We start from the raw sequence: 27,889 nt of genomic DNA on the forward strand, positions 1-27,889 counted from the left end.
TGATTTGAGCCCTCTCTGTCTTTTTCTAGATGAGTCTGGCTAAAGGTTTATCCATTTTGTTTATCTTCTCAAAGAACCAGCTTTTAGTTTTACTGATCTTTGCTATTGTTTTCTTTCTTTCTATTTCATTTATTTCTGCTCTGATCTTTATGATTTCTTTCCTTATACTAATTTTGGGTTTTGTTTGTTCTTCTTTCTCTTGTTCCTTTAGGTGTAAGGTTAGATTGTTTATTTGAGATTTTTCTTGTTTTCTGAGGTAGGCTTGTATTTCTATAAACTTCCCTCTTAGAACTGCTTTTGCTGCATCCCATAGGTTTTGGATCATCATGTTTTCATTTTCATTTGTCTCTCGGTAGTTTTTGATTTCTCTTTGTTTTCTTCAGTGATCTCTTGGTTATTTAGTAATGTATTCTTTAGCCTCCATGTGTGTATGTTTTTTACATTTTTTTCCCTGTAATTGATTTCTAATCTCATAGTGTTGTGGTTGGAAAAGATGCTTGATATCATTCCAATTTTCTTAAATTTTCTGAGGCTTGATTTGTGACCCAGGATGTGATTTATCCTGGAGAATGTTCTGTGTGCACTTGAGAAGAAAGTGTAATCTGCTGTTTTTGGATGGATATCCTATAAATATCAATTAAATCTATCTGGTCTGTTGTGTCATTTAAAGCTTGTGTTTCCTTATTAATCTTCTCTCTGGATGATCTGTCCATTGGTGTAAGTGGGGTGTTAAAATCCCCCACTATTATTGTGTTACTGTCAATTTCCTCTTTTATAGCTGTTAGCAATTGCCTTATGTATTGAGGTGCTCCTGTGTGGGATGCATATATATTTATAATTGTTATATCTTCTTCTTGGATTGATCCCTTGATCATTATGTAGTGTCCTTCCTTGTCTCTTTTAACAGTCCTTAGTTTAAAGTCTATTTTATCTATTATGAGTATTGCTACTCCAGCTTTCTTTTTATTTCCATTTGCATGGAATATCTTTTTCCATCCCCTCACTTTCAGTCTGTATGTGTCCCTAGGTCTGAAGTGGGTCTCTTGTAAATAGCATATATATGGGTCTGTTTTTGTATTCATTCAGCGAGCCTGTGTCTTTTGTTTGGATCATTTAATCCATTCACATTTAAGGTGATTATCAATTGCATGTTCCTATTACCATTTTCTTAATTGTTATGGGTTTGTTTTTGTAGGTCCTTTTCTTCTCTTGCTTTTCCCACTTAGAGAAGTTCCTTTAGCATTTGTTGTAGAGCTCATTTGGTGGTGCTGAATTCTCTTAGTTTTTGCTTGTCTGTAAAGGTTTTAATTTCTCCGTTGAATCTGAATGAGATCCTTGCTGGGTAGAGTAATCTTGGTTGTACATTCTTCCCTTTCATCACTTTAAATATATTGTGCTGCTCCCTCTGGCTTGTAGAGTTTCTGCTGAGAAATCAGCTGTTAACCTTATGGGAGTTCCCTTGTATGTTATTTGTCATTTTTCCCTTGCTGCTTTTAGTAATTCTTCTTTGTCTTTAATTTTTGTCAGTTTGATTACTATGTGTCTCGGTGTGTTTCTCTTTGGGTTTATCCTGCCTGGGACTCTCTGTGCTTCCTGGACTTGGTTGGCTATTTCCTTTCCCATGTCAGGGAAGTTTTCGACTATAATCTCTTCAAATATTTTCTCAGGTCCTTTGTCTCTTTCTCGTTCTGGGACCCCTATAATGTGAATTTTGTTGCGTTTAATGTTGTCACAAAGGTCTCTTAGGCTGTCTTCATTTCTGTTCATCCTTTTTTCTTTATTCTGTTCCGTGGCAGTGAATTCCACTATTCTGTCTTCCAGGTCACTTATCCATTCTTCTGCCTCAGTTATTCTGCTATTGATTCCTTCTAGTGTACTTTTCATTTCAGTTTTTGTATTGTTCATCTCTGTTCTTTAATTCTTCTAGTTGTTTGTTCTTTAATTCTTCTAGGTCTTTGTTAAACATTTCTTGCATCTTCTCGATCTTTGCCTCCATTCTTTTACCCATGTCCTGGATCATCTTCACTATTATTATTCTGAATTCTTTTTTTGGAAGATTGCCCATCTCCACTTCATTTTGTTATCTTTCTGAGGTTTTATCTTGTTCCTTCATCTGGTACGTAGTCCTCTGCCTTATCATTTTGTCTATCTTTCTGTAAATGTGGTTTTCCTTCCACAGGCTTCAGAATTATAGTTCTTCTTGCTTCTGCTGTCTCTACTCTTTTGTATCTTATTCAGTGTCTGTTCTCAGACATCATTAGGTACATCACACCATCATCAATGCCCTCTTCGGTAGATAATCCAGCAAATATATTCCAGAATCCTAAAATATAAAAGCAAACGGCACATATTTACCTACTTTGGACCACAGATGCCGGGTTGTGAATGTAGAGGTGAGAATGAGACACATATTCAACCATTAGTTAAGCTTCACTTGTTGAGATCAGGCTTTGGGTTGTTGCCAAACATCTTTCTTGTCAAGAGCACTTCTCTCGGATTCTCTATCACTCTCTCTCTGTCTGTCTGTTTCTTTATTTCTCTCTCTTTCTTTCTCACTGTTTTTGACTCTCCGTTCCTGTCTCTTTCCCTGTCTCTCTGTCACTCAGTGTGTTTCTTTTTCCTCCCTTTGACTGTGTTTCTTTTCTCTCCTCCCCTTTCATCTCCTCCTCTCTTCCCCTCCCTTCCCCCCACCTCTCCTTCTCCTCCTCCCTCCTCCCTCTCCCCACCTCTGTCCCTCTTTCTCTTTTATCTCTATGTGTGGCCTCTTCCTCTCTGTCTCTGTTTCAGCTTCTCTCTCTGTGTGTCTGTGGGTGTTTCTTGTATGTCTGTCTCTTGCTCTTTTTTTCTCTGGAATACACAGAGCTTCACTAGGAACTATTTTGCTTCTTGAGAGATCTTCAGGTCTTCTAAATTAAGCCATTTTGTTAAAAGATTTTCTCATAATAACCATAAGCAGAAGACAACTGATTAAACAGTAGATGAATATTTAATGATAAATCCCTGAATACTTAGTTTTATATAGCCCATTATGTTTTTGGAGCCTTTAAAACTCATTAGTTAATTCTTGTTGCATTTCTGTCAGATGAGCTTCTGCTTTAACCCTCCCCAGAGAAGACAGATGTATAACTGAGGCCTCTGAATCCTTCACTCTGCACTGGGTGGCCCTGCCAACTTTCTTCACCTCCAGGCTTTAGAGCAGAGGTCAGCAAACTATAGCCCATGGGCCAAATCCTGCCTGCTGCTTGCTTTTGTATGAGTTAAGAGCTAAGAAAGCTGTTTACAGTGTTAAAGGGTTTTAAGGAAAGGAGAAATGTAATATGTGGCAGAGACCTGCAAAGCCTAAACAGCTGTTTACAGAATAAGCTTGCAGACTTCTTAGAGAATTTTGCATGGTAGTAGCCACACCAGTGATTTCTCCAGGATATTAGAAGCATCAACAACTGCTCCCACACTCCCTGCTCTCAGCTTCCCAAGAAACAGAGCCTGAGGCCGAGATGCTTGTGCAAGTGTTGTAGTGAGGAAATATTCCCCAATGAAGCCTATAATGAAGTAAGGCAATCAAGACAGGGTGCAAGAGGCCGGGCAAGGACATGGGTTCAGTGGAAGTCTAGGCTTAGCCTGATTCACAAGGAAAGGAGCTCTGTAATGTGAAGAATACCACAAAATTGTCCCACCTTGAGTCAAGGGGGCTAAGCTTTAATTCCCCAATATTAGTAAGTCAGTAGTAATGACCCAACTCCCAGAAAAGGGGTCTGTGTAAACTCCTAGTCCTCTTTGTACAAAGCAGTCCCTGTTAACCTAGCACAGTTCTCTAGAGATGGGTGAGCCATGAGCTATTAGCAGGTAACACTCATAGTAGCTGGAGAATGGACACAATGGCCCAATGAAGGGGATCTGGGCAGGGCACCAACAGGAACTGCTATACAAATGACAATGGGGATGGGGAGGCTACTGTAACCTTATACTCCCTGTTGGCAGGTTGACACCTGTGTTGCACACCATAGTGGTCCTTGACTCTACGGGGCTGCCTGGGATGGGCTCCAACATCCTATTCACAAATACATAGTCATGCCCAAGAGGGGAGTATCAGCCTTATGAATGTGTGAGAAGCCTGATCTGCCTTCTAGATTAGGGGGTGAAGAGTGGTGGAATGTCTGAGCTGGACAGGCTTCAAAGATCATCAGAACCCAAATTGTCATTTTAAAGAGGAAAGATTTCACAAGGTCCCACAGCTGGCAAGCAACTGAGTTAGCACTACATCCCTGTTTTCTAACTTATAGTACAGGGTGGTTTTCATCATTTCACAGTGCATCTCTGGGTTGTATACCTAACATCATATCATGGCTAGTGCTTCTACCTTTAAGGAAAGGTGAGAAAAATTAGCAGTTAATTTTCTCTGCCATTTAATCCATTAACCACTATTCCTATGACATGTAAAGTTATTTTCCAAATTGCTAACTAGTATGTTTTAAATAAACTTTAAAATTTTATTTTAGGGAGGTTTTAGACTTACAGAATTATTGTGAAGATAGTACAGAGAGTTCCCATATGCTCCACATTATTTCCCCTGTTACTAACATCTGGTATTAGTATAGTATTAATATACATATCTAAATCTTTATTAAGCTAAAATTGGTTCATACTGATGTCTCTAACTCTAACCCATTACCTCAGGGATCATTCAAGCTTCCTTTCCTGTAATCTCCCACTCTGACAGTGAGATCTGGCTTCTACTGTCTGCCATCCATTTAATTAATTGTTCAATTCCAGCATGTATGGATATTGTTTTCAGAATTGGTAACTCATATGCTGATGGGAAACAATTTTATCAACTAGAGCACAGTAGTTAAATATAGGTCCTTTTGCTTTTAGTCTTATAAACTTCACTCATTTCCAAAGTAACTTAGGTAAGCACCTTTTCACCCACTACCTTCAGTGAGGCTATCTCAGACTTTTGTAATAAATTTAGAGTCTTTGGTCACATTCTACATTCCATCCTGGGACCTCTCAACCTCCTAAATGATTTTTTAAATTTGCACATATTAAGGTTTACTCTTTGTTCTATAACATTCCATGGGTTTTGACAAATGCTTAATGTCTTATTTTCACCATCATGGTATCATATTCTGGAATAGGCAAAATTATGGAGACAGTAAAAGCATCAAGGGTTTCCAGAGACTTGGGGCAAGGATATGAGGATTGAATAGGTGAAGCACAATGTTTTTCTAGAATGAGTGAGGAAGTGTTCTTTCTATTTCTATTTTCTGGAAGAGATTATGAAACATTGTTATCATTTCCTCTTTAAATATATGGTGCATTTCACCAGGGAAATAACCTGAGTCTGGTGCTTTTTGGGGAAATGTATTAATTCAATTTCACTAATAAATATAGAACTATTTCTCCTTTTATAAGTTTTGGTCATTTATAAGGAATTGGTCCATTTCATCTAGTTCTCAGACTTGCAGGCTTAGAAATGTTCTTAATATTTCTTTATTATCCATTTAATGTCCATGTAATTAATAGCGATGAACTCTTTCATTTCTGATATTGGTAATTTGGGTCTTCTCTCTTTTTTTTCTTGGTTAACCTGTCTATAGGTTTATCAATTTTATTGATTTTTTTTGGTTTCACTAATTTACTGTGTTCTTGTTTTCCATTTCACAGATTTCCACTCTTTTTTTTTGTTGAAGTATAGCTGATTTACAATATTGTATTAGTTTCAGGTGTACAGCAAAGTGATTCAGTTTTATATATATATATACTTTTTCAGATTATTTTCCATCATAGGTTATTATAAGATATTGAATATTGTTCCCTGTGTTTTACAGTAAATCCTTGTTGCTTATCTGTTTTATATATAGTAGTGTGTATCTGTTAATCCCATACTCCTAAATTATGCCCCCAACTCCCTTTCCCCTTTGGTAACCATAAGTTTGTTTTCTATGTCTGTGAATCTGTTTCTGCTTTGTAAATAGATTCATTTGTATTATTTTTTAGATTCCACATATAAGTGATACCATATAATATTTGTCTTTCTCTGTCTGACTTCACTTAGTATGATAATCTCTAGGTCCATCCATGTTGCTGCAAATGGCAATATTTCATTCTTTTTTATGGCTGATCTACTCTAATTTTTATTATTTTTTTCTATTCTTTGCTTTAGGCTTAAATTGCTCTTCTTTCTCTTGTTTCCTAAAGGTTAAGCTTACCTTATTGATATTAGATCTTTCTTCTTTTCCTAATATATGTATTGAATGTTAAAATTTTCCCTCTGCTTTCACTGCATCTCACAAATTTTGATGTTATATTTTCATTTTTATTTAATTCAATATATTTTTACATTATGTTCTTGAGACTTCTTCTTTGACCCATCTGTTATTGCAAATGTGTTGCTTAATCTCCAAATATTTGGGGATTTTTCAGGTGTCTTCTGTTGATTTCTCTTTTAAATTTTGTTGGCTTTGAGAACATACTTTGTAGGATTTGTACTCTTTTAAATTTGTTAAGGTGTATCTTATGGTCCAGAATGTGATCTGTCTTGGGGAATATTCCATGCAAGCTTGAGAAGAATATATGAATATACTGATGTTGGAGTGTTCTATTAATGTCATTTAGATCAAATTGATTGATATTGCTGTTCAGTTCAACTATATCCTAATTGATTTTCTTACTGCTTGACCTATCAATTACTGACAGAGATATTGAAGTCTCCAACCATTATACTGAATTTGTCTATTTCTCCTTTCACTTTAATCAGTTTTGGCCTCATGTATTTTGGTGTTCTGTCATTAAGTTCATACATGTTTAGGATTGTTACATCTTTTGGAGAATTGTCTCCTTTGTTATTGTGCAGTACCTCTCTTTATCCCTGATAAATTTCCTTGCTCTGAAGTCTATTTTGTCTCAAATTAATATAGCTACTCCAGCTTTCTTTGATTAGTGTTAGCATAGTGTATTTTCTTTCTTCACTTTTAAACTATCAGAGTCTTAATATTTAAAGTAGATTTCTTGTACAGTTTTCCCTTCCAAGAAAAGTCATTGATTTTCAGTGTGCCCAGTTTTTTTCTTGTAGTAAGGACTGGAGTGATGATTTCCAAGTTTTTTATATGTCAGAGATGAAACCACAAGTCCTGCTAATCTTTTAAAAATCAACATCTTGCTTTCTTCCTTCTCTCCCGCCAGTATGAAAATCCTTCCCTATTTTTCTTGCAACCTCTTTCAGAGGACTTCCTCAGCAGAGCTCTTTGACCTCTGAGAACATTGTTTTCTCCTTTATGTCACAGCCATCTGACTCTTAAAATTCACAAAGGGCTGTACAACCTCATTTTCTACCTAGAAATCCTGCTACTTCTCATACCTAGTCCCAACAATGAAGTCAGCTTTGTTCGTGCCTTTTTGAAACATTCATACATACTTTCTTGTAGAGAATCCACTGTTTTCTTCCATTTTGGTTTCCTTTGGAAATCCTCCAGAATATGTCAAGTTGTATGAATCACAACAGAGAACCTAATTTAAATTCTTTCTCATGAGGTCCTGAAGCCCATGAAAAGTGAGGATTAAGGAATGTGGTAGCTGAGTATCTGATTTAAATGTTCCTTACAGTCAGGATATGATGGCTTGCACAGATCACAGTAGATAACAGTATAGATTTTCACATAACCAGAAGTGTGGGTGGACCAGTCCAGAGTTGGGAAGGCCAGGGTTGGACAGCATCTCACAAACACAGGTTTTAAAAAATTATCTTTCTACTCTGTCAAATCTAGTGTGTTAGATTTTTGCATCCTGATCTCAAGATGGCTTCCCCACCTGCATCTATCTCTTTTATCAGGAAAGAAAAAGAAATGTCTCTATAAGCTCTTTGTATCAGTTTACATCACATGGGTACCCCTAGTGGAAGAGAGACTGGGAAAGTGAGCGTTTCACTTTTGCAGCCTCTCTAGGAAATGTGCTAGAAAGGAGTGGAGAGTGAGTGTTAAGTCATGCATGGTGGCAGCTTCTGTTGACTGGTTCACCCAAGTTTCAGAAACAGTATGCTCTCTCATTATAGCCTTACTGCAACTCTATGACATAGAAAAGGTTGGTGGACAGTCTGATGTGGATTGAAGGGCAGGTGTTCTTACTGATATTATTTTTCTTCCTTTTCATCTTTTAAGACCTATTTCACAATTCTAGTCCTCCATGAAACTGGGCCACTCTGGTATCTTTTCATAAAGAAACTGTTATTTTCTAGATCACTCATATGTGTGTCAGTTTAGGTTCTCTGGTAAGCAGATGGTTAGACAGAGTTAGAAGTGTGAGTGGTTTATTGGGGGATAATGCCAGTGAGAGATAAAAGGGCATGAAGCAGAATTGGACAGGAAGAGCCTCAAGACAATGAAGCAGATCTGACAAAGTTCTGGCCAATCCAATAAGGAGCTCTTGAGAAAAGATTGCCCATTGGTGGAATCTTGTGTTAGGCAGAGATGGCCAGTTCCTACTATCCCCACTGTGATCATTTGTTGGCTGAGAGATGCCTGGGAAAACAGTGAATTTGATTCATATGCTGCAGTGAATCCTGAAGGTCGTATAGATAGAGTCTGTCAGCTCACTGCTCCCTTCACAGCCGAAGGCAAGCTCTTTCTTGAAGGGAGAGCTGGAAGGTGCACCTCCATGACTAACACTGAATGATTTTTCAGTCATGTTTGTTAATTATCAAACTGTCCACAAGCTCTTGTTGAGCCCATACTATGTAGAAACTGCTCTGCTAGGCTCTTTGATGACTCAAGGAAGTGTAAGGCACTTGCTGTGTTGGTTATCTTTTGTTTTCCCCTCTAGATTCATTCTCACCCTTCTCTACCTTGCTCTGTGCTCCTGGAGACTATATGGAATGTACCACAGGGCTCCATTGCCCTCCGGTTTCCAATTCGATCTGACCAATGGAGAGACTCAGCAACAGATTAAAGGGAGGGAGAAGAATGAGGAGGAAACTTTCCCTGTAAACTCTCCTTTTTTTTTCTTTTTTACATCTTTATTGGAGTATAATTGCTTTACAGTGGTGTGTTAGTTTCTGCTTTATAACAAAGTGAATCAGTTATACATATACATCTGTTCCCATATCTCTTCCCTCTTGCGTCTCCCTCCCACCCTCCCTATCCCACCCCTCTAGGTGGTCACAAAGCACCTATCTGATCTCCCTGTGCCATGCGGCTGCTTCCCACTAGCTATCTACCTTACGTTTGGTAGTGTATATATGTCCATGCCTCTCTCTCGCTTCGTCACAGCTTACTTGAGGATATGGGGAGGGGGAAGGGTAAGCTAGACTCTCCTTTTTGAAGTCATCTTGGGTGGCTGTGTCCCTTGGCCAAAAGTTACTGTTCTTAAGATTCTTCTGTGCAATTTTCTCTCCTTCCACGTTCCAGTAATCTCTCTCTCTTTACCTCTTCATCCCTTCAGGCATAGGGGTAGAAATAGTAAAACTATCTGTAACAGTGCAAATAGTTTCCTGCACTATTCCTTGTGGTTTTCCTACATCCTGTACAAACCTTTGTTATCTGACCCTTTGTAAATCAAATCTCCTCAAATTATCTTAATTGGAGTGTGCCATCTGTTTTCAGTTGGGACCCTGACTCATGCACTTGCTTTTTCTTTTTATATGCATACGCCACTTCTAGCTAATTAGTTTGATATAAACAACTTGAGGCAGAAGCTTACACTGGATTCTTAATAAACATCTTTTAACCAACATAGTTCCTCTTCTGAATGCTTGTTTATTTCTCCACTTATCCATTCAGTTCAACAAAGATGTATCTAGTGCCTACTGTGTGCCATGTGCTATGTTAGATATTGTACACAGAGATTTGGTCCAGCTCTCAAAGAGCAGCCTAGAACACAGGCACAAACTACAAAGTATACTCAAATGACGAGGGAGCTGAGATTAAATATACCCAGTTAACTATGAATGCCTGGAGGAGAGTGGTCATTTTTGACATGGGAAGTCAGGAGAGGATTTGCTGAAAAAGTGACAGCTGAAATGAGTTTTGAGAGAGGTATCACCAGGTAGACAAGTGAGACTCACAGTGAGGTCAGTTTAACAGCTATTACCATAGCTCAGGTGAGAAGGGAATAGTAATAATAATAATAATAATAATAATATTGAGAGAGATGCAGACTGATTTGGCAATGTCACTTGAGTCATCAGGGAAACAGGAAGGTGCTACTTTATGAAGGAACTGTAATTCCTAAATGGCATTTGAATACCAGGAGCAGTATAAGCTGATTTTCAATTGTCTATAATAGTATGGAAGTAAATACTCTGCCCTAATGGAGACTGAACAACGATGTGTTAGTGTTTATTATTGCTTTAAAATGGGAAGAATGAGTTACCTCTGCTTCAAGACTCCTGTGTAGTTTCGTAGTGAAACCATCTTTTAATTTATTTATTTATTTTAAGAATATCCTACGGGGGAAGAAACTTCATGGAAATGATATGTAAATAGGCTATTACTTTGTGACTTTGCCTATTTCCACTTTCCATCACATGTGGTTGCAAATTTGTCTCTACCAAGGAATAGCCTTTTCTTTTTTATTACTGGTAACTTAGATTTTTTTTTCTCTTTATAAAAACAAAGAGTTAATGTAGCCTGGGGAAAAGAAATTTAAAACAATGGTACTTCCTGTGAAAAAGTACTGTGTTTAAAAGCCTAGAATTTTAAACAACACTATGTTGTAAGTTTTGATATCCACTTGAACAGATTTTTTTTTCTGTTGATAACTTACTCATGCAGTTCCTGGTGATGTTATTGATAATCATTGTGTACTTTTCAAGAAGAGAATACAATTTGCCCCAAAAATAACTCTGGAAAATATCTCTGATCAGTCCTTCAGAAATCCTACACTGAAAAAATAATTCATTGTGCCCCTTATTTGATCTTTTTGTCATCAAAAATAAATATTGACAAGGGATAAGTATTTTAACATAAGAAAAAAGGTGAAACCTCAAATACACAAAAGGGCAAAGGATAGAACATTGAATTTACAAAATAAGGTATATATATAAATGGAAAATGTTCAACTTGAGGATAATAAAAGAAATGCAAATTATACCAACAATGAAATTATGTTTTATCCATAAATTTGCAAAGTATAAAATATAAATACCCAGCTTTAACTAAAGTTGAATGAATCAAGTTGCCTCATACATGGCTGATATAAATCAGCATAAGTTGTCACAAGTTTACTGGAGGGCAATATGGAAATCTGTAATAAGGTGCTTAAAATTATCTTTGTGCCATCAATTTCACTTCTAAAAATGAATCCTAGGGAAATTAAGACAAATGTCCACTAGGATTTAGCCAAACTGTAATATTTGCAGTGTTATTGAGAGCAAAAATTTTAAACTATGTATGTGTGTGGTCGGGGGTGGGGGGAACTAAATAACCCACAACAGGAATTTTTAAAAATCTACTCTGGTATATGTATGGAACCAGACCTGGTCCCCATAGGAAATAGAGATGGTACATTTAAAATAGGAGAATTCAAGAAGGGTTTATTTCCATGTAGGAACATAGGGCTCATAGCAGCTAAGATGTTATGATTCTAGGCTTGAAAACGTATGAGAAAGGGGAAAGAATGTTGTATAGAGTTGGTCACCTTAAGAGAAACAGTGAGTGAGCTTCAGCTGAGGAAAATAGCCAGCCCAAGGCAACCTTTCAAGGAGAGAACTAAAGGAGTAAATACCCTGTCTCACACTCCTCAGTTCCCTGTAGACTATTTGCCAGGGTTCCCCACTGACCAAACCCAGCAGGAACCTATTGGTGTGATCCACATAGGTCAGCTTCTGGAGGAGAAGAGAGTCTTCTGGTGGTGGTGGTGGGGTTGAGAATGACTGAGAAAAGGTTAAAGGCTAGTAGAAGATGGATGAGGAGGAGGCGGGGCATCAAACAGAACTCATTTCATACAGTCTGCTCCTTTTGTTTTGAAGTATCCACTCTTGTGTTTCATTAGGATGAAGCCTTCATTTTCCCAACAGAGGAGTATGTGAGGTCTCATTAATTGCTGTATCATGGCAGGATGATAAAAGTCCCATCATATTCTTACCTAAAATATAAAACATTAGCTAACACCAGAGTTCATATAATACAGTGTGGGAAAGGGATTAGTTATATAGTTGTAGCTGTGTTAGACCCTTCTTCTGTAGCTGGTTGTGAGGGTTACGTTAATTATCATAACTACCTTCTTCTACCTCATATTAAATGTGCCCTTATCCTTTGCCAGCGTGTAAGCTGGATGATAATCTTTACTGGGGAGTAGTCCAAACTTTAATCTCTAAAGGATTTGAGTGTTTGCTGTCTGTTTTTTTCTTTTCCATTATGATTTTTTTATAAGACATTGAATATAGTTCCCTGTGCTATACTGTAGGACCTTGCTGTTTATTTTATATATAGTAGTATGTATCTGCTAATCTCAAACTCCTAATTTATCTCCACCCCTTTCCACTTTGGTAACCATGCATTTGTTTTCTATGTCTGTGAGTCTGTTTCTGTTTTGTAAATAAGTTCATTTGTATCATTTTTTAGATTCCACATATAAGGAATATCATATTATTTTTGTCTTTCTCTGTCTGACTTAATTCACTTAGTATGATAATCTCTAGGTCCATTCACCTTGCTGCAAATGGCATTATTTCATTCTTTTTTATGGTTGAGTAGTATTCCACCATACATATATATTTATATATACCACATCTTCTTTATTTATTCATCTGTTGATGGGCATTTAGGTTGGTTCCATGTCTTGGCTATTGTAGATAGTGCTGCTATGAACATAGGGGTGCATATATCTTTTTTTCTTAATTAATTTTTATTGGAGTATAATTGCTTTACAATGTTGTGTTAGTTTCTACTGTACAGCAAAGTGAATTAGCTATGTGTATACATATTCCCCCCTTTTTATGGATTTCCTTCCCATTTAGGTCACCACAGAGCATTGAGTAGAGTTCCCTGTGCTATACAATAGGTTCTCATTAGTTATCTATTTTATACATAGTATCAATAGTGTATATATGTCAATCCCAATCTCCCAATTCATCCCATCCTCCCCTTTCCTCCTTGGTATCCATAGGTTTGATCTCTACGTCTGTTTCTCTATTTCTGCTTTGCAAATAAGAACATCTGTACCATTTTTCGAGATTCCACATATATGTGTTAATATACGATATTTGTTTCTCTCTTTCTGACTTACTTTACTCTATATGATAGTCTCTAGGTCCATCCACGTCTCTACAAATAACCCAATTTCGTTCCTTTTTATGGCTGAGTAACATTCCATTGTATATATGTACCATATCTTCTTTGTCCATTCACCTGTCAGTGGACATTTAAGTTCCTTCCATGTCCTGGCTATTGTAAATAGTGCTGCAGTGAACATTGGAGTGCAAGTGTCTTTTTGAATTCTGTTTTTCTCTGGGTATATGCCCAGAAGTGGGATTGTTCGGTCATATGGTAGCTCTATTTTTAGATTTCTAAGGAACCTCCATACTGTTCTCCATAGTGGCTGTATTAATTTACATTTCCACTAACAGTGCACGAGGGTTCCCTTTTCGCCACACCCTCTCCAGCATTTATTGTTTGTAGATATCTTGATGATGGCCATTCTGACCAGTGTGAGGTGATACCTCATTGTAGTTTTTTTTTCTTTTTTGCGGTACGTGGGCCTCTCACTGTTGTGGCCTCTCCCGTTGCGGAGCACAGGCTCCGGACGTGCAGGCTCAGCGGCCATGGCTCACGGGCCCAGCCGCTCCGCGGCATGTGGGATCTTCCCGGACCGGGGCACGAACCCGCGTCCCCTGCATCGGCAGGTGGACTATCAACCACTGCGCCACCAGGGAAGCCCCCATGTATCTTTTTTTTTCCCTAAGTATTTTATTTATTTATTTATTTATTTTCTGCTTTATAACAAATTTAATCAGTTATACATATACATATGTTCCCATATCCCCTCCCTTTTGCGTCTCCCTCCCACCCTCCCTATCCCACCCCTCCAGGCAGTCACAAAGCACCGAGCTGATCTCCCTGTGCTCTGCGGCTGCTTCCCACTAGCTATCTACCTTACGTTTGGTACTGTATATATGTCCATGCCGCTCTTTCGCTTTGTCACAGCTTGCCCTTCCCCCTCCCCATATCCTCAAGTCCATTCTCTAGTAGGTCTGTGTCTTTATTCCTGTCTTACCCCTATGTTCTTCATGACATTTTTTTTCTTAAATTCCATATATATGTGTCAGCATACAGTATTTGTCTTTCTCTTTCTGACTTACTTCACTCTGTATGACAGAATCTAGGTCTTTCCACCTCATTACAAATAGCTCAATTTCGTTTCTTTTTATGGCTGAGTAGTATTCCATTGTATATATGGGCCACATCTTCTTTATCCATTCATCCGATGATGGACACTTAGGTTGTTTCCACCTCCGGGCTATTATAAATAGAGCTGCAATGAACATTTTGGTACATGACTCTTTTTGAATTATGGTTTTCTCAGGGTATATGCCCAGTAGTGGGATTGCTGGGTCATATGGTAGTTCTATTTGTAGTTTTTTAAGGAACCTCCATACCGTTCTCCATAGTGGCTGTACCAATTCACATTCCCACCAGCAGTGCAAGAGTGTTCCCTTTTCTCCACACCCTCTCCAGCATTTATTGTTTCTAGATTTCTTGATGATGGCCATTCTGACTGGTGTGAGATGATATCTCATTGTAGTTTTGATTTGCCCATGTATCTTTTTTTTTATCCATTTTTTTTAAGTTTATTTATTTATTTTTTAAATTAGTTTCTGCTTTATAACAAAGTGAATCAGTCATACATATACATCTGTTCCCACATCCCTTCCCTCATGCATCTCCCTCCCTCCCACCCTCCCCATCCCACCCCTCCAGGCGGTCACAAAGCACCGAGCTGATCTCCCTGTGCTCTGCGGCTGCTTCCCACTATCTATCTACCTTACGTTTGGTAGTGTATACACGTCCATGCCTCTCTTTCGCCTTGTCACAGCCCACCCTTCCCCCTCCCCATATCCTCAAGTCCATTCTCAAGTAGGTCTGCGTCTTCATTCCCGTTTTGCCCCTAGGTTCTTCATGACATTTTTTTTTTTAAATTCCGTATATATGTGTTAGCATACGGTATTTGTCTTTCTCTTTCTGACTAACTTCACTCTGTATGACAGACTCTAGGTCTATCCACCTCATTACAAATAGCTCAGTTTCGTTTCTTTTTATGGCTGAGTAATATTCCATTGTATATATGTGCCACATCTTCTTTATCCATTCATCCGATGATGGACACTTAGGTTGTTTCCAGCTCCGGGCTATTGTGAATAGAGCTGCAATGAACATTTTGGTACATGTCTCTTTTTGAATTATGGTTTTCTCAGGGTATATGCCCAGTAGTGGGATTGCTGGATCATATGGTAGTTCTATTTGTAGTTTTTTAAGGAACCTCCATACCGTTCTCCATAGTGGCTGTACCAATTCACATTCCCACCAGCAGTGCAAGAGTGTTCCCTTTTCTCCACACCCTCTCCAGCATTTATTGTTTCTAGATTTCTTGATGATGGCCATTCTGACTGGTGTGAGATGATATCTCATTGTAGTTTTGATTTGCCCATGTATCTTTTTGAATTATAGTTTTCTCCAGATATATGCCCGGGAGTGGGATTCCTGGATCATATGGTAAATCTATTTTTACTTTTTAAAGAAACCTCCATTCTGTTTTCCATAGTGGCTGCACCAATTTATATTTCCACCAAGAGTGCAGGAAGGTTCCCTTTTCTTCACACCCTCTCCAGCATTTGTTATTTGTAGACTTTTTAATGATGGCCATTCTGTGATGTCTGGTTTTATTGCAATGATGCAATCTGTCAGAATCAGGACGATTGAGTAAACCAAAATGTGCCCTGGAAATGCCCTAGGTTTGTACATGGTCCTTGTCCATATTGTGTAGCAGCAACCAAATTTCCCCCTGATAATCTGAATAAATTACTTACTCAGTACAGTAACCCTATGGCTGTTGCTTCAGTGACATGAGGAGCCCAAAATGGCCTGGTAGCAGTCTCACCTTCTACTGTCGGAACCATACCTCTGTTTTCTGGTACAAGGATTTCTCTCTTGGCCACTAGGACATCTATACACACTAAGCCAAAGTTTGTAGTAACTGGAACAAAAATACTTCCAGTGGGTTATTAGATACAATAGTTAGAGGGGACACTCCTATTGATATCTGTTGGTTTCCGGACTCCTGTGTTATAATTATAAGGAAGAGAGCGCCACATATTGAGAGTTGCAAGGTGACTTTTTCCCAGCTGGCCCTGTAACCAAAGCTTCAGCAGTCTGCTACACTGTGTAAGGCCATGGCTTCTTGGTGAAAGAGCACCTGGTAATGAGCACTGGAAGACATTACTGCACTTCAAGACAGATCATAAAAGGGGATTGAGTGAAAGTCTGCATAGTAAAAGTGAAACTCCAGTTCTCTACTCTCACTCAACACCAAAACAAAGACAGCCAGCCTCAGACTCCCCTGGTAAGTGACTGGAAGATTATTTGCTGATGGGACTAAACTCCCCTAGAGAGAAGATCCATAGATACTGACATCTGGGGAGTTTTCAATGAAAAGTATGCTTGGCCGTTTGATTATTTAATTGTGAAGTCCATGGTCAACAAGGCCCTCCCATGGACAAAACTTCTGATCAACTTTTTGTTATCTCATCTTTAAATATGAATGGGCCACCAAAAAATCACCAAATATTTGGGGAAAGATTTCAACACAGAAAAGAGACCAAAAAATTGACATAATGTAGAGAATGGAAGAACTTAACTTGTATCATCAGAGATTAAGAATGAGTTCTTGGAAATTAAAAATACAATTAAAAATAAGAAAGTTGATTAAAATATTAGAATATTCAGTCATGGAAATATCCTAGAAATTGGAACCAAAAGGAAAAATGATTTAGAATAAAGACAGAAGGTTTTTTTCTTTTTAATAAGTGGTACAATAGGCAAATAAAAGTTTCAGAAAGTGATAATTTTCTTCCCAGAATTATTTTCTGTGTTCTGTGAAAAATAATGCAAGAACATTCCCCAGAATTGGTGGACTTGAGTCTCCAAACTGCAAGAGCCCTACAAGGATAAATTAATGAAAAAAAGTCTGTCCCAATGTACTTTATTTGGAGCCTCAGAACTCCAGAGATAAAGAGAAGATCCTAAATTATTCCAGAAAAAAACAATTAGATCACTTAAAAATATATGAAATAAGGGTAACGTTTGACTTATTTGCAACATTAGAAGTTGGAAAACAATGCAACTGTATCTAAAACAGACTTATCAAAATCAAACAGTATAAGCGTGTATATATATATAATATATACATATATTTAAAATATATGTATGGGACTTCCCTGGTGGTGCAGTGGTTAAGAATCCGCCTGCCAGTGCAGGAACACGGGTTCAATCCCTGGTCTGGGAAGATCCCACATGCCGCGGAGCAACTATGCCCGTGTGCCACAACTACTGAGCACATGCACCACAACTACTGAAGTGCGTGCACCCTAGAGCCCCCGTGCTGCAACTACTGAAGCCCGTGCGCCTGGAGCCTGTGCTCTGCAACAAGAGAAGCCACCGCAGTGAGAAGCCTGTGCACTGCAGCAAAGAGTAGCCCCCTCTCTCCACAACTAGAGAAAGCCCGTGTGCAGCAACGAAGACCCAACACAGCCAAATATATATATATATATGTATGTATATATAAACATATATATATATATATGGATGTTAACATCAGAATAAATAGCTTAAAGGCCTATGGGGTATAGAGTAGAGAGGAGAGTAGGGGACTTCTGTTTATTTATTTGTTTTTCTTATAAGCCTAGTAGATATGTTTAATTTTTTAAACTATCTGAAGGAACAAATAAAAATCGTTTTAAAAAATCAGATTTGTGTGTAGATTCACTTGTATGATTTTTTAGATTCCAAATATAAGTGAAATCGTATAGCACATGGCTTTATACACAATATTTTGTAATAACCTATAATGGAATATAATCTGCAAAAGAAAACCCCACAACAAATCACTATGCTATACACCTGAACCTAGCACAATGCTGTAAATCAACTATACTTCAGTTAAAAAAAATTCAGAAGTGGAGGCTGGATCAGATAATCTTTGAGATTACTGCCAGTCTACTTTTCAAAGAGTTTCAGTTTGTTAGTTGTCTTGCAACTGGCACAGTATAGCATATCCCTTTGCATAGAGGTGTGGGAGCTACAGGAACGTTAACATTAGGTATAATTCCCCAAAGCAGCAGGATGGAATTAAAATAAAAATACTCTCCATTTGTTAATTACTGACTGAGTGCCAGGCATTTTACATAATTGGTAACTGATTATCACAATAATCCTGTGTTAGTTAAGATTTAGAAACTGAGATTTAAATTAGTTAATGGCAGAGAGGGGCTTTGAAATAGATTAATCTGAGTACAAAATCCAGAGCACTCTCTAACATAGACTGCTACTTGACCTTAAAATATAAACAGACCCTGAGCAGTTTAGGCTTTACACATACCAGAGAATGAGGAAAATGTACCTCTAGTGGATACAGTTTCAGGCTCCACAGTCTTCCATGTGACAGTGAAAATACTCAAGTGAAGAAAGGGAGAAAAGAGTGCACACACTGACAAAATTAAAACACACATCCACACTCACAGACATATTGGAGAAGTATTTAAATGAAGACAATGTCAAAACAAAGAATAATTGCTATTATGAACTACCTACAGCAAATGTAGAAAGAAATTTAAAATTGCAAATGATCTCTCTTCCCATTTGCTATAGGATATTAATTTGAGAGAGATTAAGGATAGAGTTTGAATTTATTATGATTTTGTAACTTTTAAATTTTGCTGTAATTTCAAATTTAAAGTTACAAAGGTAGTACAAAGAACTCCTATATGTCCTTTACCCTGATTTACTAAATATTTACATTCTGACCTATTCTCTTTCTCTTGCTCTCTCTTTCTGACATGTTTCCTGAAACATCTGAGAGTAAGCTGCATATAGCATTCTTCTTTACCCCTGAAAACTTCAGTATGTAATAGTTCAGTTTTTTTGATACTAAGGATAAAGACATTTTCTTATATAACAATAGTACAATGAACAAAATCAGGAAATTTACATTAATAACTTGCTATTATTTAATCCAAAGTTTGCATTAAAATTTGATCAAAATTTCCAATAATATCCTTTATTGGGATATATATTTTTTATCCTATTCAAAGATCCAATCTGGATCACCTACAGAATTTAATGTCTTTAGTCTTTAGTCTGGAATAGTTCCCAGTCTTTTTTTTTTCCATGACCATGATGTTTTTGAAGAGTAAAACCAATTATTTAGTAGAATGCTCTTCAATGAGTGTTTCCTTATGTTTTCTCAAGATTAAGTTTAGGTTATGCACTTTTGGCATTTAGTACTACAGAAACCAGGTTATGTCTTCTTAGTGCACCAAGTAAAGAGCCACACGATACCCTTTAAATCATTATTAGTGATGTTAACTTTTATCACTTGGTTAAGGTCGTGTTCACTAGGTTTTTCACTATAAAAATTTCCTTTTGTAATTGATAATTTGTGGGAAGATACCTTTAGACTATGTAAGTATGCTGTTCCATATCAAACTTTCACCCGCTTGTTTACCCACTGGTTTTAGCAACTATTGATTATTCTAGCCTGGATTGATTATTACTATGATGATTGTCAAATGGTGATTTTCCAACTCCATTACTTCTGACATTATTAGTTGACATTATACTGTAATAAGCAACTTTCTCTTCTCCTCCTTTATTATTTATATATTTATATATGTGTGGATTACTATTTTATTCATTGGATTATAATATGTTACTATCATTATTTACTTATTTTTATGTTCAGATTTCCCCAGATTTGGCCAGTGGGAACTCTTTCAAGTTTTGACATGCTCTGAAATCAGCCAGTTTGCCAAGGGGCTCTGGGTTCTTTTAGCAGAGAATAGTAATTAGAAACCAAGATTTGAGTGATAAGTTTGCTCATTGCTACTGGAATGTCATTGCTTCTAGGCCTTTTCAGTGAACAGAGGTAGGATACATGTGTTTGTATGTATGTATACATACATCTATACACCTACATGGCACATACCTTATACATCTCTTGCTATATATGCACACACACACACACACAATCTCAGGTAGATCACATCCAATTCCCGTTCAGCACCACAAGTTTTATTCAAGACTTCCCATTCCCATGTTTGTATCTCCCTTCTCTACAGTGAGAACCCTGGCTCTTACTCTGCCCAATCTATTTATTCATTTTTACAATTTAGAATACACAGTTTTCTCACCTTCTTCACTGATATTCCTAACATCTCATAGAAGGGGAGTTAGGAAAACAAATGGCCCTCTAATGTCTGAAACTTTTATCAGGCTTGCATATTGCAGTCTGGCTCTTTGGGCTTCACCAGTCTCTTCTCTGAAGATCATGAGACAAATTCCAGGGGCTGCCAAAACATATTTTGGTGGCTCCACACAAATCTCTGCTGAAAAGTGAAGACTTAATGAAAAACCACTGTCCTAAAGCAAAATCTAGGCATTAAGTTGAAAATGAGCAGCCTGTAACAGTGGAAATGTCCTTGTCTCCCTTCTTTCTTTGGGAGTATTAATCGTTGGTCAGACCATCTTTAAAGAATTGCTGACAATATAGCAAGGAGCATCTAAAGCTGTAAAATTAATGTAGCTCATTGTTTTGGAGTCCTAATTATATTGAATGGAGAATAACTAAAGATATTATTTGATATTAAAACAAACAGGTTATGAAGTAGTTTGCAACATTTCCTCAAATTTTAAAGAAAAGAAAAGAAAACCAAAAACTTGAGACATCCATGAAACTTGGGACTTGCAGTTGACACAAACTGAATGCTTTGGGCTTCCCATTTCCTCTCCTATGACATTGAAGGACTCTTCAGTGGACAATTTAGAGATGCCCTGGTGGGGTAATAAAGCCTGAGTATAAGACCAAGTACACATTGATTCAAGTCTTGTCTCATACTCTTACTAGCTGTGTGAATTTGGACAAATTCCTTAACCACTCGGAGCCTCAGCTGTAAAATAGGGAAAATAATAACCATCTCACAGGGTTGGTGAGAGATTAAATGATATAATAAATGTAATGTTCCCAGCGCATAGCAAATATTCAATACATGTTAGGCTCTCTCCCTTCTGCTCTCCCCACTTTCCCTTCACCATTTCTCCCTCAGTGTGCTCCAGAAATGCAAATTCACCTGGATGTCTGTTCTGGTTTTGCAGAAGTCTCAAGTTGGAACAATTTACTCGTTTCCACCACCCTTTAAACTCATCCTCCAAAAGGACCTTTGTTCAATTTATATGTTTTAAAAAGTAATTTTCAAAAAGTTTTCATACAAATCTCACTTGTTCTTTTTTTTTTTTTTTTTTTTTTTTGCGGTATGCGGGCCTCTCACTGTTGTGGCCTCTCCCATTGCAGAGCACAAGCTCCGGACGCGCAGGCTCAGCGGCCATGGCTCACGGGCCTAGCTGCTCCGTGTCATGTGGGATCTTCCCGGACCGGGGCACGAACCCGCATCCCCTGCATCGGCAGGCGGACTCTCAACCACTGCGCCACCAGGGAAGCCCTCACTTGTTCTTTATAACAAAAGATACATGTTGCATATGGAAGAAATTATCCTCATTTAAAAAATGAGGAAATTCTGGCTTAAAGAAATCAGTGACTTTCTCAAGGTTTCACAGTAAACAGGGAGCTGGGACTAAGATTCCTGAAACAGAAGCCTGGGAGCCCTAAGCTCTCCATAACGTTTGGCAGGTTTCCTCCTCACTTTCCTCTTTCTATATTTTCCTCCTTAATATTTCTAATACATTCTACCCCTGGCTGACAATTTAATCCCTGCTTGGCCGAATCACTGAATCCCCTCCACCTAGCCGTGAAAATAGCTCTTTCCCAGCACAGCTGAATTATCCTTTTTCCAAAATAGTTGTAGATGGAAGCATTCACTTCTTCCCAGTAAACTCCCAACCCCTATCCACTGGTTTGTTCTCTTGCCTCAAGGCACAATCACAGAATGATTCAACTTTAGAACATTTCCCAAAATTTAAGTTATTCTCTCTTATCCTTGGTCACCGTGTTATGCTAAGAATATTTAAAACCCATAGATAATATGGAAAATTATTATTAAAGTTAAAAACATTTTTCTTCTCCTGTGTTTCTTAACCTTCTTAATCTAAGTAAAGATTTATTAGAGTCACACCTTCCTTCTCCTTTCCTTCGCACCCTCTGAAGCTGATAATGAATAAGGCAATGTTCCCAGGTCAGAAAGTGGGAGGGTAAAAGAAAATCAAGTGGTCTGGTCCATCTACTGACTAGTCAAGTGAGTTCTTGCATTATTAGGAGTTGGCTATACAATTCCCCTTGAAATGTGATTTCTTGGAGCTGAGGTTCAATTCAGAATCCCCTCATTAAATTGCATCTCTGAATCCTGCTGATTTCATGACTCATCAGCATATCTGATATCCAGAAAATTTTAGGTGCATTCTGAATTTAGGAAGGAAAAGAAAAACACCAAATTAATAAAACCCAGCACCCATATCTTGTTGACAGTTAAGTAGAAAAGAGCATAGATTCTAGACTAGCCCATAGGACATCCTCAGATATAAAAATGTCCATTTCTGCTTTGGAGGCATTAAAGATAAATCAGGGAGTGAATCTTATCATTTCATCTTTGTTCTTGCTTATTGTCACAGCCTATGCATAGTGTCTAAATGTTGTACAACTATTAGATTACTTGGGGGATTCACTTTAAAACATTAGGACGACCATCTATTCTTTAAAAGGAACTGGATGTTGGTTATCACCAGAAAATATGCAGTATGGATCTGTCCTCTGAGATTAGACTTTTACAAAGTGTCCTAGTTATTGAACTATTTCAGAAGGCATAATTTACCTTAGCTTAATCTAGACCTTAAGAACAATAAGCAGAAAAAACAGTAAAAGCTCTTGGAAAACATTTTAAAATAAAATGCTGTGCCTGCATGTGTAAAAGTTCATAATTTCTCACTGGAGAAATGATTAGAAATCACAATATTCTATTTAGTTTAATTGTTGATGACCAGGGAACTATTTTGAGAATGGCAGTGCCAGAAGGGTTAAAAGTAAAATATTACTCTAAGCATAGCCCGCAAACAGGTTTTCTTCTCATCATATAACCAGCTCTTTTCTCATCTCCTGTTTGCTCTGTAAACATGCTATTCATTCCCATGACAGTCACTTTCAGTGCTTTAAATAAAGGAACTAATTAGATGCAACAGACTACTGAGAGTTTCCTGCTTGTTTGTTTTGTTTTATTTTTCAGTCATTTATTTCACAGATCATCACATTGTATCTACTACTTATGCTAAACACTATAAAGGCTAAAAAAATTGAGTATGGCACAGACCTGTCTTACAGAGATTCATATTCACCCACTGGTCATCTTTTAAAAATTATTTGTAACATTATTATCTTATTGTCTTTGATGATAGCAACATCAAATGAGTCATTTTTAGTCTGAATCTTTTTCTCCTCTGACTGTATTAACAAGTTCATTCCAGCATTACAACCTCCTTCCCCACAAATGATTGATTGGCTCTTAAAAAAACACACAAACGTGTATAAATTATTTCTTCCTATGTTCATTTTTATTAGATTTACCTGTATATTTAAATAAATTTTAACAGTTGAGTCATAAAATGAATAGTCCTCCTGATTCTTCTCTTCTGACTTAATTGATTCAACAAATGTTTCTAAGCACCTATTGCATGAGAGGTGCTGTCGCATGTTGCTTTGTGATCTAAAGAACAGATCACACTCCCTTGAGCAGCAGAAGAGAATTGTATAAACAGAGAGAATATTTCCAGCTGATATTTTATAACTGTCATTGGATCCACTGGTTAAAGAACAGGACTGAATGGCATGCTTTCTTTTTCAAAAAACATTGGCAGGGTGAGGATATTTAAAAGATATATAAATAAGACACTACATTGTTGGTGGGAGAGTAAATTGGTACTATCACTTGGAAATTCTGTTTGGCTGTATCTAGTAAATCTAAGTATACATATACCCTATAAGCCAGCAATTCAACTCCTAGTTGTATACCCAACAGAGATGCACACATATGTTTACCAAAGACCCATTCCAGGATTCTCATAACAACACTATTAAGAATAGCCAAACAATGGAAACTACACATATGCCCATCAATAGTGTAATGAATGAATAAATTGTGGTGTAGTCAGTCAATTGAATTGGATTCTGTGCAGTCTTAAGAATGAAACATTTACAACTTCATGTAACAGCATGGATGAATTTCACAAACATAATGTTACATGAAAGAAATCAGATGTAAAATATATACTGTATGATTGCATTTGTATAAAATGCCAAGACAGGTAAAACTAATCTTATTATTAGAAGTCAGCATAGTGGTTTCCCTTAGGTAGGAGAGTGAATGGAAGAGATCATGAATGGGGAGCTTCTGGTGTACTGGTTAGTTCTGTTTCTTGATCTTGGTGCTAATTACATGGGCAGATATAGTTTGGGATATTCATTGAGCAGCATGTTTATGTGTGCTTTTTCTATATGCAAATTGTACTTCAATAAAAAGTTAAAAAAAGACTAAAATAATCACCAGCAGGCTATGCTGAGATAAAGGTTAACTTAATTTGCCCTACGTTTTATTATCATTACTGTTATTATTTTTGTTTTTGTTTACTGTTGTTTAATTTCTTTCTAGTATAACGTGGGAGTGATATTTTGTACTACATTTCTTTTGAGGTTATGAGGCCAATTAGATATTGTGGTTTGACTTGCATTGTGTTCTTTCTTTCATCAAGGTTTTCCATTTACTGTCCTAGACTTCCAAGGTTTTTGCATAAGCAATCTTATTATCCATCAGTGGTGTGCAAAACTGTCAAAGTGAAGTGGAATTAGCTGTGAGTCTGTAACTTTCACAAATGCCATCACAGTCCAACTCCCTGCTAATCACAGTTATGGATACTGCATCGAGAAATAGTCCTTGAAAAGTTAATTAAATCCTGTTATACAGACTAAAATGAATGTAAAGGGCAGGGAGAAAAAGCTAACAAAAAGGGAATGACACACAACAGCTTATTGAATTGAAGACATATCTTGCCGTGTAAACAGAGAGATATTTAAATGCACAGAAGATACTAAATTGGGAGGTGTTGCCTTGACCAGCAAAGACTGAGAAATCATTGTTTTGGACTTAGGAAGGTTAAAGTCGGGGCAGGAAATAAAATTAAATTCAACCAGGGGAAAGTAGAAGCTGCTTTCTACTTTCCCAGGTAAAGTAATCTGAAGCACAAATATTCTCTGGGAGAGAGAATCTGGAAAGGCCAGTATCCTGAGAGAGCCTGGGGAGAGCAAAAGCGTAAATAATTAGGTACCAGGAACTAATAGACTGGAGGGAAAGACCAGCGATCATTCTCAACTCTGAGGATCCATTTCTTCTTGTTTCCCTCTGAGCCACCTTGGAGCTTGTTTCAAGGTCAATAGTAGTTGGTAAGGCCACAAAAATGGAGAAATAGGAAATGTCATGTAGAAATCATGTGAAAATAGAGTCGTGTGGGGGGAAGAAAACTGTATCTCTGAGCCTTGCACTCTTACTTGGGAAGCAGACCAAAGCTCTCCTTTAAAAAGAGTTACATGGGGCCTCCCTGGTGGCGCAGTGGTTGAGAGTCCGCCTGCCGATGCAGGGGATACGGGTTCGTGCCCCGGTCTGGGAGGATCCCATATGCCGCGGAGCGGCTGGGCCCGTGAGCCATGGCCGCTGGGCCTGCGCATCCGGAGCCTGTGCTCCGCAACGGGAGAGGCCACAACAGTGAGAGGCCCGCATACCGCAAAAAAAAAAAAAAAAAAAAAAAAAAAAAAAGAGTTACATGTATATGCAGACACTTGTGTGTGCATCCATGTGTGCTATGCGTGCATGTGTGTGTTTGTGTGTTTATTCCTTGAGTTCCCTGTTGTACCATTATGCTTAGAGCACAATTGATTAATCCACTTCAAAGGTGGCTCAGGAGCCCAAAACTGGTTTGGTCCTGCCCTGCCTTGACTTCTAGCTCATCAAATATAAAGGCAAGTTTCTGGTACTTTGAATTTAGCCCTTTAAAAAATACTCTGTCTTTTGGTTACTACATTTACTGAAACTGCAGATAATATAAGCTATTCTTGGACGCATGTTGTATATCCAATAAATAATTCATAGGATACATTTCATGCTCTATTTTGTGTTAAAAAACATTTCATTTACTGTTGTAAACTCCAGTACTAGCTAGATGTCAATAAAATGAAGGCATGCAGATTTTAGAAAAAAATACCCAGAATTACCATGATTCCGACAAATTAAAAAGTTACTAGAGAAGTTGTGGCTTTGAGAGTTTTAAGATATTTGCAAAACAGTGTAATAAGTTACGAAAAATGTAGAGGTAAATATTTTGAGGAGGAAAAATATTAGCTTGAACCAGGCTAATTAGACTAGGGAAAGCAGAATAAAGACAGACAACTTCAGGGACTTCCCTGGCAGTCCAGTGGTTAAAACTCCACGCTGTCAATGCAGGGGGCACAGGTTCGATCCCTGGTCGGGGAACTAAGATCCTGCATGCTGCATGGCGTGTCCAAAACCAAACCAAACCAAACCAAAACAAAACAAAACAACAACAACAGACAACTTCAAGAGAAGGGAGACTCAGCCTAAAATGGGAGTATAGAATGAGGATAATTTCAGGAATTAAAAGCAGTGGGAATCATGGAGGTAAAACCCATTTTCTTGCCCTTGCATAAGCTCAGGGGCACCATTCCCATAGAGTACAATGTTGTACTCCAAGGGGTACCATTCACATTATATTCTATGATAACTGCCTCCCTCCGCCCCACATCCTCTCCTGCCCCAGTTGTACAACACCAAGAAGTCCCTAACTCCTTATAGGAGAGAAGAATGAGGGTGTCAAAGTTCTGTGGGACTCCTAAGCATGTAGTAGGAATCAGAAGAGAAGGAGACCTTGGACCTAATCCTGAGGGCAATAGGGAGCCACTGGAAGCATGCTAGTTTCCATTTTACAAAGTTACCCTGACAGAGAAGTTGAGAATATGCTAAAAGAGATTGATTACTGAGCAGAATAATTCCTTCCAAAGCTATTATAACTGCTCTACTGAGAAAGGTGGAGAGCTGATCTAAAAGAATTGTGGAGGGGATAATAAAGGGTAGGGGATGCTGGGAAAATACCTAAAAAGTAGAATTTACAGATCTGTCACCAGAAGGATATTTAAGTGGAAAATTGGTAGAAAGAGAGTGTCAGGAAGACTTCAAGGTCAAATGTCTTAGAGAATACTGGAAGAATATTTTTTTGCTTGTGGCTTGGAGAAGGGAATGACTAATTTGGGGCAAGCTGAGTTTTAGGTGTCTGGTGAATGTAGAGCCTTCGGGTGATGTTCTCTAGCAAGGAAATACAAATATGAGCCAGGGGAAAAAGAGAGAGGCTTAGGTTGGAGACTGGAATTTAGCAGTATCGATACTTAGTGTTATTTGAGACCACGGGCTTGAATATGATCACCCATTGGGAATAGTAGCTAGTGTGGCTGAAGACAAAGGACACCAAAAACAGTGGAGCAAATAAGTCATAAATATCAACCATGACCTCATGATGACTTGCAAAAGAAAGGATTATATAACATTTACTCATCTTTCTTTCCTTGTTGTATAAATTTAAGTGTTTTAAGTAAATTCACTTTTATTTACTCACCTTCTTCTCTGTTATAG

Source organism: Mesoplodon bidens (genome assembly GCF_964165515.1).
Source record: "Mesoplodon bidens genome assembly, chromosome: X".
NCBI classification, from domain to species: Eukaryota; Metazoa; Chordata; class Mammalia; order Artiodactyla; family Ziphiidae; genus Mesoplodon; species Mesoplodon bidens.